Below are 19,292 nucleotides of genomic sequence, written 5' to 3'. Positions count from 1 at the left end.
CTTTTTGGGGACCACATTGAACACCGAGATTTTGGGGATGCCCCTTGACCTTTGACCTTGGCATCATTTAGCACATTATTAAACATGCAGGTATGCAATACTGGAGTACCAGATACAGCAAGAGGTCTGATTTTTGCTATAAGGAGGCAAACAAAGTTTTTGAGGTCAAAGGTCATCCTGGTCACGTGACATTTTGTCAACACACTTGGCTCCTATACTTCTCCCTGTGTACCAAAAATCAGATCCCTAGCTCTATTGGCTAGCCCGGAATTAGATATGCGCATAATTAATGAGCCACGTGATGTGGTACCATATTGTCTTCCATCCCACCAAATATCAAGGCAGTAGCACTTGTGGTTACTGATTTACAAGCCTATTCGCGAAATCGAGGTCAAAGGTCATCCTGGTCACGTGACATTTTGTCAACACACTTGGATCCTATACTTCTCCCTGTGTACCAAAAATCAGATCCCTAGCTCTATTGGCTAGCCCGGAATTAGATATGCGCATAATTAATAAGCCACATGATGTGGTACCATATTGTCTTCCATCCTACCAAATATCAAGACAGTAGCACTTGTGGTTACTGATTTACAAGCCCATTGGTGAAATCCAGGTCAAAGGTCATCCTGGTCACGTGACTTTTTGCCAAAAATCTTTGCTTCCACACGTCTCCCCATGTACCAAAAATCAGACCCCTAGCTCTATTGGCTTGCCCAGCATTGGCATTAGCAGCCCCTGTGCAGTAATGCTGGCTGAGCATATTCCCTATTCATAAGCTGTAGGCTGGCCCGTACGTAACTCAATCAGATGAAAGCTCGCTTGCTTCACATTCTGAAACACTGATCCGATTTTGGAATGAATCTCATGTTGGCTCTAAAATCAACTTACAACCCATGCTCTATCTTTGTAAGCCACTAGCTGAGTGCTGATCAGCTGCTATTCAAGCATAGAGACACGCACTATTTTTTCAACCGGACTATCTTCGTGGGTAACGGATGACCTTTGACCTAGTAGCTCTACCTTTGAACTAAGCATCTCAACAGCATATCCCTGTCTATGTGTACCATGGCCCATATGCCTACAGCTTTCCCCTATTCCTTTCATTGGCTTTTTAGGGGCCGAGCGCCCTCATGGGCGAGGACCCTATTGGTATTGCTCAAGTTCTACTTCCTTCTTCTTAGGGGCCGAGCGCCCTCATGGGCGAGGACCCTATTGGTATTGCTAAAGTTCTACTTCTTCTTCTTCTTCTTCTTCTTCTTCTGCCGTTTTTTTGTCCTTCCTAATCTCAGAAACTGCTCAATGAAATTTTTTGAAACTTGGTACAATGTTTAAGGTCAATGAGAGGTAGTGCATGTTAGTCTTGAATTTTTAATTAGTCATGTGACCTGGCTACAATTTTGAAATGAAAATGTTTTTTACTGTCCCATTTCCATAAAATTTGACCGATCCAAAATCTTTTCGCAAACTTTATAGGCAATACTACCTAGATGCTATATATTAAATTTCAAGAAAATTGACCTGGCAGTTTTTGAGAAGAAGATTTTTAAACTATTATTTTTCTGATTTTTCAATGACCTTTGACCTCCCCTATGCCTCTGCAGCTAAGCTATACCAATGGCTTATTCTGGCCTATGTAAGGGTCCCAATAGGCTAGCCTGTCTTGAACAATGACCTTTTTGGGGACCACATTGAACACCGAGATTTTGGGGATGCCCCTTGACCTTTGACCTTGGCATCATTAGCACATTATTAAACATGCAGGTATGCAATACTGGAGTACCAGATACAGCAAGAGGTCTGATTTTTGCTATAAGGAGGCAAACAAAGTTTTGAGGTCAAAGGTCGTCCTGGTCACGTGACATTTTGTCAACACACTTGGCTCCTATACTTCTCCCTGTGTACCAAAAATCAGATCCCTAGCTCTATTGGCTAGCCCGGAATTAGATATGCGCATAATTAATGAGCCACGTGATGTGGTACCATATTGTCTTTCTCCTACCAAATATCAAGGCAGTAGCACTTGTGGTTACTGATTTACAAGCCTATTCGCGAAATCGAGGTCAAAGGTCATCCTGGTCACGTGACATTTTGTCAACACACTTGATCCTATACTTCTCCCTGTGTACCAAAAATCAGATCCCTAGCTCTATTGGCTAGCCTGAATTAGATATGCGCATATTTAATGAGCCACATGATGTGGTACCATATTGTCTTCCATCCCACCAAATATCAAGGCAGTAGCACTTGTGGTTACTGATTTACAAGCCTATTCGTGAAATCGAGGTCAAAGGTCATCCTGGTCACGTGACTTTTTGCCAAAAATCTTTGCTTCCACACGTCTCCCCATGTACCAAAAATCAGACCCCTAGCTCTATTGGCTTGCCCAGCATTGGCATTAGCAGCCCCTGTGCAGTAATGCTGGCTGAGCATATTCCCTATTCATAAGCTGTAGGCTGGCCTCGTACGTAACTCAATCAGATGAAAGCTCGCTTGCTTCACATTCTGAAACACTGATCCGATTTTGGAATGAATCTCATGTTGGCTCTAAAATCAGCTTACGACCCATGCTTTATCTTTGTAAGCCACAAACTGAGTGCTGATCAGCTCCTATTCAAGCATAGAGACACACACTATTTTTTCAACCGGACTATCTTCGTGGGTAACGATGACCTTTGACCTAGTAGCTCTACCTTTGAACTAAGCATCTCAACAGCATATTCCTGTGTATGTGTACCATGGCCCATATGCCTACAGCTTTCCCTATTCCTTTCATTGGCTTTTTAGGGGCCGAGCGCCCTCATGGGCGAGGACCCTATTGGTATTGCTCAAGTTCTACTTCCTTCTTCTTTAGGGGCCGAGCGCCCTCATGGGCGAGGACCCTATTGGTATTGCTAAAGTTCTACTTCCTTCTTCTTCTTCTTCTTCTTCTTCTGCCGTTTTTTTGTCCTTCCTAATCTCAGAAACTGCTCGATGAAATTTTTTGAAACTTGGTACAATGTTTAAGGTCAATGAGAGGTAGTGCATGTTAGTCTTGAATTTTTAATTAGTCATGTGACCTGGCTACAATTTTGAAATGAAAATGTTTTTACTGTCCCATTTCCATAAAATTTGACCGATCCAAAATCTTTTCGCAAACTTTATAGGCAATACTACCTAGATGCTATATATTAAATTTCAAGAAAATTGACCTGGCAGTTTTTGAGAAGAAGATTTTTAAAGTATTATTTTTCTGATTTTTCAATGACCTTTGACCTCCCCTATGCCTCTGCAGCTAAGCTATACCAATGGCTTATTCTGGCCTATGTAAGGGTCCCAATAGGCTAGCCTGTCTTGAACAATGACCTTTTTGGGGACCACATTGAACACCGAGATTTTGGGGATGCCCTTGACCTTTGACCTTGGCATCATTTAGCACATTATTAAACATGCAGGTATGCAATACTGGAGTACCAGATACAGCAAGAGGTCTGATTTTTGCTATAAGGAGGCAAACAAAGTTTTTGAGGTCAAAGGTCATCCTGCTCACGTGACATTTTGTCAACACACTTGGCTCCTATACTTCTCCCTGTGTACCAAAAATCAGATCCCTAGCTCTATTGGCTAGCCCGGAATTAGATATGCGCATAATTAATGAGCCACGTGATGTGGTACCATATTGTCTTCCATCCCACCAAATATCAAGGCAGTAGCACTTGTGGTTACTGATTTACAAGCCTATTCGCGAAATCGAGGTCAAAGGTCATCCTGGTCACGTGACATTTTGTCAACACACTTGGATCCTATACTTCTCCCTGTGTACCAAAAATCAGATCCCTAGCTCTATTGGCTAGCCCTGAATTAGATATGCGCATAATTAATAAGCCACATGATGTGGTACCATATTGTCTTCCATCCTACCAAATATCAAGGCAGTAGCACTTGTGGTTACTGATTTACAAGCCCATTGGTGAAATCCAGGTCAAAGGTCATCCTGGTCACGTGACTTTTTGCCAACAATCTTTGCTTCCACACGTCTCCCATGTACCAAAAATCAGACCCCTAGCTCTATTGGCTTGCCCAGCATTGGCATTAGCAGCCCCTGTGCAGTAATGCTGGCTGAGCATATTCCCTATTCATAAGCTGTAGGCTGGCCTCGTACGTAACTCAATCAGATGAAAGCTCGCTTGCTTCACATTCTGAAACACTGATCCGATTTTGGAATGAATCTCATGTTGGCTCTAAAATCAACTTACAACCCATGCTCTATCTTTGTAAGCCACTAGCTGAGTGCTGATCAGCTGCTATTCAAGCATAGAGACACGCACTATTTTTTCAACCGGACTATCTTCGTGGGTAACGGATGACCTTTGACCTAGTAGCTCTACCTTTGAACTAAGCATCTCAACAGCATATCCCTGTCTATGTGTACCATGGCCATATGCCTACAGCTTTCCCTATTCCTTTCATTGGCTTTTTAGGGGCCGAGCGCCCTCATGGGCGAGGACCCTATTGGTATTGCTCAAGTTCTACTTCCTTCTTCTTAGGGCCGAGCGCCCTCATGGGCGAGGACCCTATTGGTATTGCTAAAGTTCTACTTCCTTCTTCTTCTTCTTCTTCTTCTTCTGCCGTTTTTTTTGTCCTTCCTAATCTCAGAAACTGCTCGATGAAATTTTTTGAAACTTGGTACAATGTTTAAGGTCAATGAGAGGTAGTGCATGTTAGTCTTGAATTTTTAATTAGTCATGTCAATTAGTCATGTGACCTGGCTACAATTTTGAAATGAAAATGTTTTTTACTGTCCCATTTCCATAAAATTTGACCGATCCAAAATCTTTTCGCAAACTTTATAGGCAATACTACCTAGATGCTATATATTAAATTTCAAGAAAATTGACCTGGCAGTTTTTGAGAAGAAGATTTTTAAAGTATTATTTTTCTGATTTTTCAATGACCTTTGACCTCCCCTATGCCTCTGCAGCTAAGCTATACCAATGGCTTATTCTGGCCTATGTAAGGGTCCCAATAGGCTAGCCTGTCTTGAACAATGACCTTTTGGGGACCACATTGAACACCGAGATTTTGGGGATGCCCCTTGACCTTTGACCTTGGCATCATTTAGCACATTATTAAACATGCAGGTATGCAATACTGGAGTACCAGATACAGCAAGAGGTCTGATTTTTGCTATAAGGAGGCAAACAAAGTTTTTGAGGTCAAAGGTCGTCCTGGTCACGTGACATTTTGTCAACACACTTGGCTCCTATACTTCTCCCTGTGTACCAAAAATCAGATCCCTAGCTCTATTGGCTAGCCCGGAATTAGATATGCGCATAATTAATGAGCCACGTGATGTGGTACCATATTGTCTTCCATCCCACCAAATATCAAGGCAGTAGCACTTGTGGTTACTGATTTACAAGCCTATTCGCGAAATCGAGGTCAAAGGTCATCCTGGTCACGTGACATTTTGTCAACACACTTGGATCCTATACTTCTCCCTGTGTACCAAAATCAGATCCCTAGCTCTATTGGCTAGCCCTGAATTAGATATGCGCATAATTAATAAGCCACATGATGTGGTACCATATTGTCTTCCATCCTACCAAATATCAAGGCAGTAGCACTTGTGGGTTACTGATTTACAAGCCCATTGGTGAAATCCAGGTCAAAGGTCATCCTGGTCACGTGACTTTTTGCCAACAATCTTTGCTTCCACACGTCTCCCCATGTACCAAAATCAGACCCCTAGCTCTATTGGCTTGCCCAGCATTGGCATTAGCAGCCCCTGTGCAGTAATGCTGGCTGAGCATATTCCCTATTCATAAGCTGTAGGCTGGCCTCGTACGTAACTCAATCAGATGAAAGCTCGCTTGCTTCACATTCTGAAACACTGATCCGATTTTGGAATGAATCTCATGTTGGCTCTAAAATCAACTTACAACCCATGCTCTATCTTTGTAAGCCACTAGCTGAGTGCTGATCAGCTGCTATTCAAGCATAGAGACACGCACTATTTTTTCAACCGGACTATCTTCGTGGGTAACGGATGACCTTTGACCTAGTAGCTCTACCTTTGAACTAAGCATCTCAACAGCATATCCCTGTCTATGTGTACCATGGCCCATATGCCTACAGCTTTCCCCTATTCCTTTCATTGGCTTTTTAGGGGCCGAGCGCCCTCATGGGCGAGGACCCTATTGGTATTGCTCAAGTTCTACTTCCTTCTTCTTAGGGGCCGAGCGCCCTCATGGGCGAGGACCCTATTGGTATTGCTAAAGTTCTACTTCCTTCTTCTTCTTCTTCTTCTTCTTCTGCCGTTTTTTTGTCCTTCCTAATCTCAGAAACTGCTCGATGAAATTTTTTGAAACTTGGTACAATGTTTAAGGTCAATGAGAGGTAGTGCATGTTAGTCTTGAATTTTAATTAGTCATGTGACCTGGCTACATTTTGAAATGAAAATGTTTTTTTACTGTCCCATTTCCATAAAATTTGACCGATCCAAAATCTTTTCGCAAACTTTATAGGCAATACTACCTAGATGCTATATATTAAATTTCAAGAAAATTGACCTGGCAGTTTTTTGAGAAGAAGATTTTTAAAGTATTATTTTTCTGATTTTTCAATGACCTTTGACCTCCCCTATGCCTCTGCAGCTAAGCTATACCAATGGCTTATTCTGGCCTATGTAAGGGTCCCAATAGGCTAGCCTGTCTTGAACAATGACCTTTTTGGGGACCACATTGAACACCGAAAATTTGGGGATGCCCCTTGACCTTTGACCTTGGCATCATGTAGCACATTATTAAACATGCAGGTATGCAATACTGGAGTACCAGATACAGCAAGAGGTCTGACTTTTGCTATAAGGAGGCAAACAAAGTTTTTGAGGTCAAAGGTCATCCTGGTCACGTGACTTTTTGTCAACACACTTTGCTCCTTTACTTCTCCCTGTGTACCAAAAATCAGATCCCTAGCTCTATTGGCTAGCCCGGAATTAGATATGCGCATAATTAATGAGCCACATGATGTGGTACCATATTGTCTTCCATCCCACCAAATATCAAGGCAGTAGCACTTGTGGTTACTGATTTACAAGCCTATTCGCGAAATCGAGGTCAAAGGTCATCCTGGTCACGTGACATTTTGTCAACACACTTGGATCCTATACTTCTCCCTGTGTACCAAAAATCAGATCCCTAGCTCTATTGGCTAGCCCGGAATTAGATATGCGCATATTTAATGAGCCACATGATGTGGTACCATATTGTCTTCCATCCCACCAAATATCAAGGCAGTAGCACTTGTGATTACTGATTTACAAGCCTATTCGTGAAATCGAGGTCAAAGGTCATCCTGGTCACGTGACTTTTTGCCAAAAATCTTTGCTTCCACACGTCTCCCCATGTACCAAAAATCAGACCCCTAGCTCTATTGGCTTGCCCAGCATTGGCATTAGCAGCCCTGTGCAGTAATGCTGGCTGAGCATATTCCCTATTCATAAGCTATAGGCTGGCCTCGTACGTAACTCAATCAGATGAAAGCTCGCTTGCTTCACATTCTGAAACACTGATCTGATTTTGGAATGAATCTCATGTTGGCTCTAAAATCAACTTACAACCCATGCTCTATCTTTGTAAGCCACTAGCTGAGTGCTGATCAGCTGCTATTCAAGCATAGAGACACGCACTATTTTTTCAACCGGACTATCTTCGTGGGTAACGGATGACCTTGACCTAGTAGCTCTACCTTTGAACTAAGCATCTCAACAGCATATCCCTGTCTATGTGTACCATGGCCCATATGCCTACAGCTTTCCCTATTCCTTTCATTGGCTTTTTAGGGGCCGAGCGCCCTCATGGGCGAGGACCCTATTGGTATTGCTCAAGTTCTACTTCCTTCTTCTTAGGGGCCGAGCGCCCTCATGGGCGAGGACCCTATTGGTATTGCTAAAGTTCTACTTCCTTCTTCTTCTTCTTCTTCTTCTTCTGCCGTTTTTTGTCCTTCCTAATCTCAGAAACTGCTCGATGAAATTTTTGAAACTTGGTACAATGTTTAAGGTCAATGAGAGGTAGTGCATGTTAGTCTTGAATTTTTAATTAGTCATGTGACCTGGCTACAATTTTGAAATGAAAATGTTTTTTACTGTCCCATTTCCATAAAATTTGACCGATCCAAAATCTTTTCGCAAACTTTATAGGCAATACTACCTAGATGCTATATATTAAATTTCAAGAAAATTGACCTGGCAGTTTTTGAGAAGAAGATTTTTAAAGTATTATTTTTCTGATTTTCAATGACCTTTGACCTCCCCTATGCCTCTGCAGCTAAGCTATACCAATGGCTTATTCTGGCCTATGTAAGGGTCCCAATAGGCTAGCCTGTCTTGAACAATGACCTTTTTGGGGACCACATTGAACACCGAGATTTTGGGGATGCCCCTTGACCTTTGACCTTGGCATCATTTAGCACATTATTAAACATGCAGGTATGCAATACTGGAGTACCAGATACAGCAAGAGGTCTGATTTTTGCTATAAGGAGGCAAACAAGTTTTTGAGGTCAAAGGTCGTCCTGGTCACGTGACATTTTGTCAACACACTTGGCTCCTATACTTCTCCCTGTGTACCAAAAATCAGATCCCTAGCTCTATTGGCTAGCCCGGAATTAGATATGCGCATAATTAATGAGCCACGTGATGTGGTACCATATTGTCTTCCATCCCACCAAATATCAAGGCAGTAGCACTTGTGGTTACTGATTTACAAGCCTATTCGCGAAATCGAGGTCAAAGGTCATCCTGGTCACGTGACATTTTGTCAACACACTTGGATCCTATACTTCTCCCTGTGTACCAAAAATCAGATCCCTAGCTCTATTGGCTAGCCCTGAATTAGATATGCGCATAATTAATAAGCCACATGATGTGGTACCATATTGTCTTCCATCCTACCAAATATCAAGGCAGTAGCACTTGTGGTTACTGATTTACAAGCCCATTGGTGAAATCCAGGTCAAAGGTCATCCTGGTCACGTGACTTTTTGCCAACAATCTTTGCTTCCACACGTCTCCCCATGTACCAAAAATCAGACCCTAGCTCTATTGGCTTGCCCAGCATTGGCATTAGCAGCCCCTGTGCAGTAATGCTGGCTGAGCATATTCCCTATTCATAAGCTGTAGGCTGGCCTCGTACGTAACTCAATCAGATGAAAGCTCGCTTGCTTCACATTCTGAAAACACTGATCCGATTTTGGAATGAATCTCATGTTGGCTCTAAAATCAACTTACAACCCATGCTCTATCTTTGTAAGCCACTAGCTGAGTGCTGATCAGCTGCTATTCAAGCATAGAGACACGCACTATTTTTTCAACCGGACTATCTTCGTGGGTAACGGATGACCTTTGACCTAGTAGCTCTACCTTTGAACTAAGCATCTCAACAGCATATCCCTGTCTATGTGTACCATGGCCCATATGCCTACAGCTTTCCCCTATTCCTTTCATTGGCTTTTTAGGGGCCGAGCGCCCTCATGGGCGAGGACCCTATTGGTATTGCTCAAGTTCTACTTCCTTCTTCTTAGGGGCCGAGCGCCCTCATGGGCGAGGACCCTATTGTATTGCTAAAGTTCTACTTCCTTCTTCTTCTTCTTCTTCTTCTTCTGCCGTTTTTTTGTCCTTCCTAATCTCAGAAACTGCTCGATGAAATTTTTTGAAACTTGGTACAATGTTTAAGGTCAATGAGAGGTAGTGCATGTTAGTCTTGAATTTTTAATTAGTCATGTGACCTGGCTACAATTTTGAAATGAAAATGTTTTTTACTGTCCCATTTCCATAAAATTTGACCGATCCAAAATCTTTCGCAAACTTTATAGGCAATACTACCTAGATGCTATATATTAAATTTCAAGAAAATTGACCTGGCAGTTTTTGAGAAGAAGATTTTTAAAGTATTATTTTTCTGATTTTTCATGACCTTTGACCTCCCCTATGCCTCTGCAGCTAAGCTATACCAATGGCTTATTCTGGCCTATGTAAGGGTCCCAATAGGCTAGCCTGTCTTGAACAATGACCTTTTTGGGGACCACATTGAACACCGAGATTTTGGGGATGCCCCTTGACCTTTGACCTTGGCATCATTTAGCACATTATTAAACATGCAGGTATGCAATACTGGAGTACCAGATACAGCAAGAGGTCTGATTTTTGCTATAAGGAGGCAAACAAAGTTTTGAGGTCAAAGGTCGTCCTGGTCACGTGACATTTTGTCAACACACTTGGCTCCTATACTTCTCCCTGTGTACCAAAAATCAGATCCCTAGCTCTATTGGCTAGCCCGGAATTAGATATGCGCATAATTAATGAGCCACGTGATGTGGTACCATATTGTCTTCCATCCCACCAAATATCAAGGCAGTAGCACTTGTGGTTACTGATTTTACAAGCCTATTCGCGAAATCGAGGTCAAAGGTCATCCTGGTCACGTGACATTTTGTCAACACACTTGGATCCTATACTTCTCCCTGTGTACCAAAAATCAGATCCCTAGCTCTATTGGCTAGCCCTGAATTAGATATGCGCATAATTAATAAGCCACATGATGTGGTACCATATTGTCTTCCATCCTACCAATATCAAGGCAGTAGCACTTGTGGTTACTGATTTACAAGCCCATTGGTGAAATCCAGGTCAAAGGTCATCCTGGTCACGTGACTTTTTGCCAACAATCTTTGCTTCCACACGTCTCCCCATGTACCAAAAATCAGACCCCTAGCTCTATTGGCTTGCCCAGCATTGGCATTAGCAGCCCCTGTGCAGTAATGCTGGCTGAGCATATTCCCTATTCATAAGCTGTAGGCTGGCCTCGTACGTAACTCAATCAGATGAAAGCTCGCTTGCTTCACATTCTGAAACACTGATCCGATTTGGAATGAAGATCTCATGTTGGCTCTAAAATCAACTTACAACCCATGCTCTATCTTTGTAAGCCACTAGCTGAGTGCTGATCAGCTGCTATTCAAGCATAGAGACACGCACTATTTTTTCACCGGACTATCTTCGTGGGTAACGGATGACCTTTGACCTAGTAGCTCTACCTTTGAACTAAGCATCTCAACAGCATATCCCTGTCTATGTGTACCATGGCCCATATGCCTACAGCTTTCCCCTATTCCTTTCATTGGCTTTTTAGGGGCCGAGCGCCCTCATGGGCGAGGACCCTATTGGTATTGCTCAAGTTCTACTTCCTTCTTCTTAGGGGCCGAGCGCCCTCATGGGCGAGGACCCTATTGGTATTGCTAAAGTTCTACTTCCTTCTTCTTCTTCTTCTTCTTCTTCTGCCGTTTTTTTGTCCTTCCTAATCTCAGAAACTGCTCAATGAAATTTTTTGAAACTTGGTACAATGTTTAAGGTCAATGAGAGGTAGTGCATGTTAGTCTTGAATTTTTAATTAGTCATGTGACCTGGCTACAATTTTGAAATGAAAATGTTTTTTACTGTCCCATTTCCATAAAATTTGACCGATCCAAAATCTTTTCGCAAACTTTATAGGCAATACTACCTAGATGCTATATATTAAATTTCAAGAAATTGACCTGGCAGTTTTTGAGAAGAAGATTTTTAAAGTATTATTTTTCTGATTTTTCAATGACCTTTGACCTCCCCTATGCCTCTGCAGCTAAGCTATACCAATGGCTTATTCTGGCCTATGTAAGGGTCCCAATAGGCTAGCCTGTCTTGAACAATGACCTTTTTGGGGACCACATTGAACACCGAGATTTTGGGGATGCCCCTTGACCTTTGACCTTGGCATCATTTAGCACATTATTAAACATGCAGGTATGCAATACTGGAGTACCAGATACAGCAAGAGGTCTGATTTTTGCTATAAGGAGGCAAACAAAGTTTTGAGGTCAAAGGTCGTCCTGGTCACGTGACATTTTGTCAACACACTTGGCTCCTATACTTCTCCCTGTGTACCAAAAATCAGATCCTAGCTCTATTGGCTAGCCCGGAATTAGATATGCGCATAATTAATGAGCCACGTGATGTGGTACCATATTGTCTTCCATCCCACCAAATATCAAGGCAGTAGCACTTGTGGTTACTGATTTACAAGCCTATTCGCGAAATCGAGGTCAAAGGTCATCCTGGTCACGTGACATTTTGTCAACACACTTGGATCCTATACTTCTCCCTGTGTACCAAAAATCAGATCCCTAGCTCTATTGGCTAGCCCGGAATTAGATATGCGCATAATTAATAAGCCACATGATGTGGTACCATATTGTCTTCCATCCTACCAAATATCAAGGCAGTAGCACTTGTGGTTACTGATTTACAAGCCCATTGGTGAAATCCAGGTCAAAGGTCATCCTGGTCACGTGACTTTTTGCCAACAATCTTTGCTTCCACACGTCTCCCCATGTACCAAAAATCAGACCCCTAGCTCTATTGGCTTGCCCAGCATTGGCATTAGCAGCCCCTGTGCAGTAATGCTGGCTGAGCATATTCCCTATTCATAAGCTGTAGGCTGGCCTCGTACGTAACTCAATCAGATGAAAGCTCGCTTGCTTCACATTCTGAAACACTGATCCGATTTGGAATGAATCTCATGTTGGCTCTAAAATCAACTTACAACCCATGCTCTATCTTTGTAAGCCACTAGCTGAGTGCTGATCAGCTGCTATTCAAGCATAGAGACACGCACTATTTTTTCAACCGGACTATCTTCGTGGTAACGGATGACCTTTGACCTAGTAGCTCTACCTTTGAACTAAGCATCTCAACAGCATATCCCTGTCTATGTGTACCATGGCCCATATGCCTACAGCTTTCCCCTATTCCTTTCATTGGCTTTTTAGGGGCCGAGCGCCCTCATGGGCGAGGACCCTATTGGTATTGCTCAAGTTCTACTTCCTTCTTCTTAGGGGCCGAGCGCCCTCATGGGCGAGGACCCTATTGGTATTGCTAAAGTTCTACTTCCTTCTTCTTCTTCTTCTTCTTCTTCTGCCGTTTTTTTGTCCTTCCTAATCTCAGAAACTGCTCGATGAAATTTTTTGAAACTTGGTACAATGTTTAAGGTCAATGAGAGGTAGTGCATGTTAGTCTTGAATTTTTAATTAGTCATGTGACCTGGCTACAATTTGAAATGAAAATGTTTTTTACTGTCCCATTTCCATAAAATTTGACCGATCCAAAATCTTTTCGCAAACTTTATAGGCAATACTACCTAGATGCTATATATTAATTTCAAGAAAATTGACCTGGCAGTTTTTGAGAAGAAGATTTTTAAAGTATTATTTTTCTGATTTTTCAATGACCTTTGACCTCCCCTATGCCTCTGCAGCTAAGCTATACCAATGGCTTATTCTGGCCTATGTAAGGGTCCCAATAGGCTAGCCTGTCTTGAACAATGACCTTTTTGGGGACCACATTGAACACCGAGATTTGGGGATGCCCCTTGACCTTTGACCTTGGCATCATTTAGCACATTATTAAACATGCAGGTATGCAATACTGGAGTACCAGATACAGCAAGAGGTCTGATTTTGCTATAAGGAGGCAAACAAAGTTTTTGAGGTCAAAGGTCGTCCTGGTCACGTGACATTTTGTCAACACACTTGGCTCCTATACTTCTCCCTGTGTACCAAAAATCAGATCCTAGCTCTATTGGCTAGCCCGGAATTAGATATGCGCATAATTAATGAGCCACGTGATGTGGTACCATATTGTCTTCCATCCCACCAAATATCAAGGCAGTAGCACTTGTGGTTACTGATTTACAAGCCTATTCGCGAAATCGAGGTCAAAGGTCATCCTGGTCACGTGACATTTTGTCAACACACTTGGATCCTATACTTCTCCCTGTGTACCAAAAATCAGATCCCTAGCTCTATTGGCTAGCCCTGAATTAGATATGCGCATAATTAATAAGCCACATGATGTGGTACCATATTGTCTTCCATCCTACCAAATATCAAGGCAGTAGCACTTGTGGTTACTGATTTACAAGCCCATTGGTGAAATCCAGGTCAAGGTCATCCTGGTCACGTGACTTTTTGCCAACAATCTTTGCTTCCACACGTCTCCCCATGTACCAAAAATCAGACCCCTAGCTCTATTGGCTTGCCCAGCATTGGCATTAGCAGCCCTGTGCAGTAATGCTGGCTGAGCATATTCCCTATTCATAAGCTGTAGGCTGGCCTCGTACGTAACTCAATCAGATGAAAGCTCGCTTGCTTCACATTCTGAAACACTGATCCGATTTTGGAATGAATCTCATGTTGGCTCTAAAATCAACTTACAACCCATGCTCTATCTTTGTAAGCCACTAGCTGAGTGCTGATCAGCTGCTATTCAAGCATAGAGACACGCACTATTTTTTGAACCGGACTATCTTCGTGGGTAACGGATGACCTTTGACCTAGTAGCTCTACCTTTGAACTAAGCATCTCAACAGCATATCCCTGTCTATGTGTACCATGGCCCATATGCCTACAGCTTTCCCCTATTCCTTTCATTGGCTTTTTAGGGGCCGAGCGCCCTCATGGGCGAGGACCCTATTGGTATTGCTCAAGTTCTACTTCCTTCTTCTTAGGGGCCGAGCGCCCTCATGGGCGAGGACCCTATTGGTATTGCTAAAGTTCTACTTCCTCTCTTCTTCTTCTTCTTCTTCTGCCGTTTTTTTGTCCTTCCTAATCTCAGAAACTGCTCGATGAAATTTTTGAAACTTGGTACAATGTTTAAGGTCAATGAGAGGTAGTGCATGTTAGTCTTGAATTTTTAATTAGTCATGTGACCTGGCTACAATTTTGAAATGAAAATGTTTTTTACTGTCCCATTTCCATAAAAATTTGACCGATCCCAAATCTTTTCGCAAACTTTATAGGCAATACTACCTAGATGCTATATATTAAATTTCAAGAAATTGACCTGGCAGTTTTTGAGAAGAAGATTTTTAAAGTATTATTTTTCTGATTTTTCAATGACCTTTGACCTCCCCTATACCTCTGCAGCTAAGCTATACCAATGGCTTATTCTGGCCTATGTAAGGGTCCCAATAGGCTAGCCTGTCTTGAACAATGACCTTTTTGGGGACCACATTGAACACCGAGATTTTGGGGATGCCCCTTGACCTTTGACCTTGGCATCATTTAGCACATTATTAAACATGCAGGTATGCAATACTGGAGTACCAGATACAGCAAGAGGTCTGATTTTTGCTATAAGGAGGCAAACAAAGTTTTGAGGTCAAAGGTCGTCCTGGTCACGTGACATTTTGTCAACACACTTGGCTCCTATACTTCTCCCTGTGTACCAAAAATCGGATCCCTAGCTCTATTGGCTAGCCCGGAATTAGATATGCGCATAATTAATGAGCCACGTGATGTGGTACCATATTGTCTTCCATCCCACCAAATATCAAGGCAGTAGCACTTGTGGTTACTGATTTACAAGCCTATTCGCGAAATCGAGGTCAAAGGTCATCCTGGTCACGTGACATTTTGTCAACACACTTGGATCCTATACTTCTCCCTGTGTACCAAAAATCAGATCCCTAGCTCTATTGGCTAGCCCGGAATTAGATATGCGCATAATTAATAAGCCACATGATGTGGTACCATATTGTCTTCCATCCTACCAAATATCAAGGCAGTAGCACTTGTGGTTACTGATTTACAAGCCCATTGGTGAAATCCAGGTCAAAGGTCATCCTGGTCACGTGACTTTTTGCCAACAATCTTTGCTTCCACACGTCTCCCCATGTACCAAAAATCAGACCCCTAGCTCTATTGGCTTGCCCAGCATTGGCATTAGCAGCCCCTGTGCAGTAATGCTGGCTGAGCATATTCCCTATTCATAAGCTGTAGGCTGGCCTCGTACGTAACTCAATCAGATGAAAGCTCGCTTGCTTCACATTCTGAAACACTGATCCGATTTTGGAATGAATCTCATGTTGGCTCTAAAATCAACTTACAACCCATGCTCTATCTTTGTAAGCCACTAGCTGAGTGCTGATCAGCTGCTATTCAAGCATAGAGACACGCACTATTTTTTTCAACCGGACTATCTTCGTGGGTAACGGATGACCTTTGACCTAGTAGCTCTACCTTTGAACTAAGCATCTCAACAGCATATCCCTGTCTATGTGTACCATGGCCCATATGCCTACAGCTTTCCCCTATTCCTTTCATTGGCTTTTTAGGGGCCGAGCGCCCTCATGGGCGAGGACCCTATTGGTATTGCTCAAGTTCTACTTCCTTCTTCTTCTTAGGGGCCGAGCGCCCTCATGGGCGAGGACCCTATTGGTATTGCTCAAGTTCTACTTCCTTCTTCTTCTTCTTCTTCTTCTGCCGTTTTTTTGTCCTTCCTAATCTCAGAAACTGCTCGATGAAATTTTTTGAAACTTGGTACAATGTTTAAGGTCAATGAGAGGTAGTGCATGTTAGTCTTGAATTTTAATTAGTCATGTGACCTGGCTACAATTTGAAATGAAAATGTTTTTTACTGTCCCATTTCCATAAAATTTGACCGATCCAAAATCTTTTCGCAAACTTTATAGGCAATACTACCTAGATGCTATATATTAAATTTCAAGAAAATTGACCTGGCAGTTTTTGAGAAGAAGATTTTTAAACTATTATTTTTCTGATTTTTCAATGACCTTTGACCTCCCCTATACCTCTGCAGCTAAGCTATACCAATGGCTTATTCTGGCCTATGTAAGGGTCCCAATAGGCTAGCCTGTCTTGAACAATGACCTTTTTGGGGACCACATTGAACACCGAGATTTTGGGGATGCCCCTTGACCTTTGACCTTGGCATCATTTAGCACATTATTAAACATGCAGGTATGCAATACTGGAGTACCAGATACAGCAAGAGGTCTGATTTTGCTATAAGGAGGCAAACAAAGTTTTTGAGGTCAAAGGTCGTCCTGGTCACGTGACATTTTGTCAACACACTTGGCTCCTATACTTCTCCCTGTGTACCAAAAATCAGATCCCTAGCTCTATTGGCTAGCCGGAATTAGATATGCGCATAATTAATGAGCCACGTGATGTGGTACCATATTGTCTTCCATCCCACCAATATCAAGGCAGTAGCACTTGTGGTTACTGATTTACAAGCCTATTCGCGAAATCGAGGTCAAAGGTCATCCTGGTCACGTGACATTTTGTCAACACACTTGGATCCTATACTTCTCCCTGTGTACCAAAAATCAGATCCCTAGCTCTATTGGCTAGCCCTGAATTAGATATGCGCATAATTAATAAGCCACATGATGTGGTACCATATTGTCTTCCATCCTACCAAATATCAAGGCAGTAGCACTTGTGGTTACTGATTTACAAGCCCATTGGTGAAATCCAGGTCAAAGGTCATCCTGGTCACGTGACTTTTTGCCAACAATCTTTGCTTCCACACGTCTCCCCATGTACCAAAAATCAGACCCCTAGCTCTATTGGCTTGCCCAGCATTGGCATTAGCAGCCCCTGTGCAGTAATGCTGGCTGAGCATATTCCCTATTCATAAGCTGTAGGCTGGCCTCGTACGTAACTCAATCAGATGAAAGCTCGCTTGCTTCACATTCTGAAACACTGATCCGATTTTGGAATGAATCTCATGTTGGCTCTAAAATCAACTTACAACCCATGCTCTATCTTTGTAAGCCACTAGCTGAGTGCTGATCAGCTGCTATTCAAGCATAGAGACACGCACTATTTTTTCAACGGACTATCTTCGTGGGTAACGGATGACCTTTGACCTAGTAGCTCTACCTTTGAACTAAGCATCTCAACAGCATATCCCTGTCTATGTGTACCATGGCCCATATGCCTACAGCTTTCCCTATTCCTTTCATTGGCTTTTTAGGGGCCGAGCGCCCTCATGGGCGAGGACCCTATTGGTATTGCTCAAGTTCTACTTCCTTCTTCTTAGGGGCCGAGCGCCCTCATGGGCGAGGACCCTATTGGTATTGCTAAAGTTCTACTTCCTTCTTCTTCTTCTTCTTCTTCTTCTGCCGTTTTTTTGTCCTTCCTAATCTCAGAAACTGCTCGATGAAATTTTTTGAAACTTGGTACAATGTTTAAGGTCAATGAGAGGTAGTGCATGTTAGTCTTGAATTTTTAATTAGTCATGTGACCTGGCTACAATTTTGAAATGAAAATGTTTTTTACTGTCCCATTTCCATAAAATTTGACCGATCCAAATCTTTTCGCAAACTTTATAGGCAATACTACCTAGATGCTATATATTAAATTTCAAGAAAATTGACCTGGCAGTTTTGAGAAGAAGATTTTTAAAGTATTATTTTTCTGATTTTTCAATGACCTTTGACCTCCCCTATGCCTCTGCAGCTAAGCTATACCAATGGCTTATTCTGGCCTATGTAAGGGTCCCAATAGGCTAGCCTGTCTTGAACAATGACCTTTTTGGGGACCACATTGAACACCGAGATTTTGGGGATGCCCCTTGACCTTTGACCTTGGCATCATTTAGCACATTATTAAACATGCAGGTATGCAATACTGGAGTACCAGATACAGCAAGAGGTCTGATTTTTGCTATAAGGAGGCAAACAAAGTTTTTGAGGTCAAAGGTCGTCCTGGTCACGTGACATTTTGTCAACACACTTGGCTCCTATACTTCTCCCTGTGTACCAAAAATCAGATCCCTAGCTCTATTGGCTAGCCGGAATTAGATATGCGCATAATTAATGAGCCACGTGATGTGGTACCATATTGTCTTCCATCCCACCAAATATCAAGGCAGTAGCACTTGTGGTTACTGATTTACAAGCCTATTCGCGAAATCGAGGTCAAAGGTCATCCTGGTCACGTGACATTTTGTCAACACACTTGGATCCTATACTTCTCCCTGTGTACCAAAAATCAGATCCCTAGCTCTATTGGCTAGCCCAGAATTAGATATGCGCATAATTAATAAGCCACATGATGTGGTACCATATTGTCTTCCATCCTACCAAATATCAAGGCAGTAGCACTTGTGGTTACTGATTTACAAGCCCATTGGTGAAATCCAGGTCAAAGGTCATCCTGGTCACGTGACTTTTTGCCAAAAATCTTTGCTTCCACACCGTCTCCCATGTACCAAAAATCAGACCCCTAGCTCTATTGGCTTGCCCAGCATTGGCATTAGCAGCCCCTGTGCAGTAATGCTGGCTGAGCATATTCCCTATTCATAAGCTGTAGGCTGGCCTCGTACGTAACTCAATCAGATGAAAGCTCGCTTGCTTCACATTCTGAAACACTGATCCGATTTTGGAATGAATCTCATGTTGGCTCTAAAA

Source organism: Ptychodera flava (genome assembly GCF_041260155.1).
Source record: "Ptychodera flava strain L36383 chromosome 3 unlocalized genomic scaffold, AS_Pfla_20210202 Scaffold_26__1_contigs__length_13983176_pilon, whole genome shotgun sequence".
In the NCBI taxonomy this organism is placed as follows: Eukaryota; Metazoa; Hemichordata; class Enteropneusta; family Ptychoderidae; genus Ptychodera; species Ptychodera flava.
Note: the sequence above shows the minus strand (reverse complement) of the source record.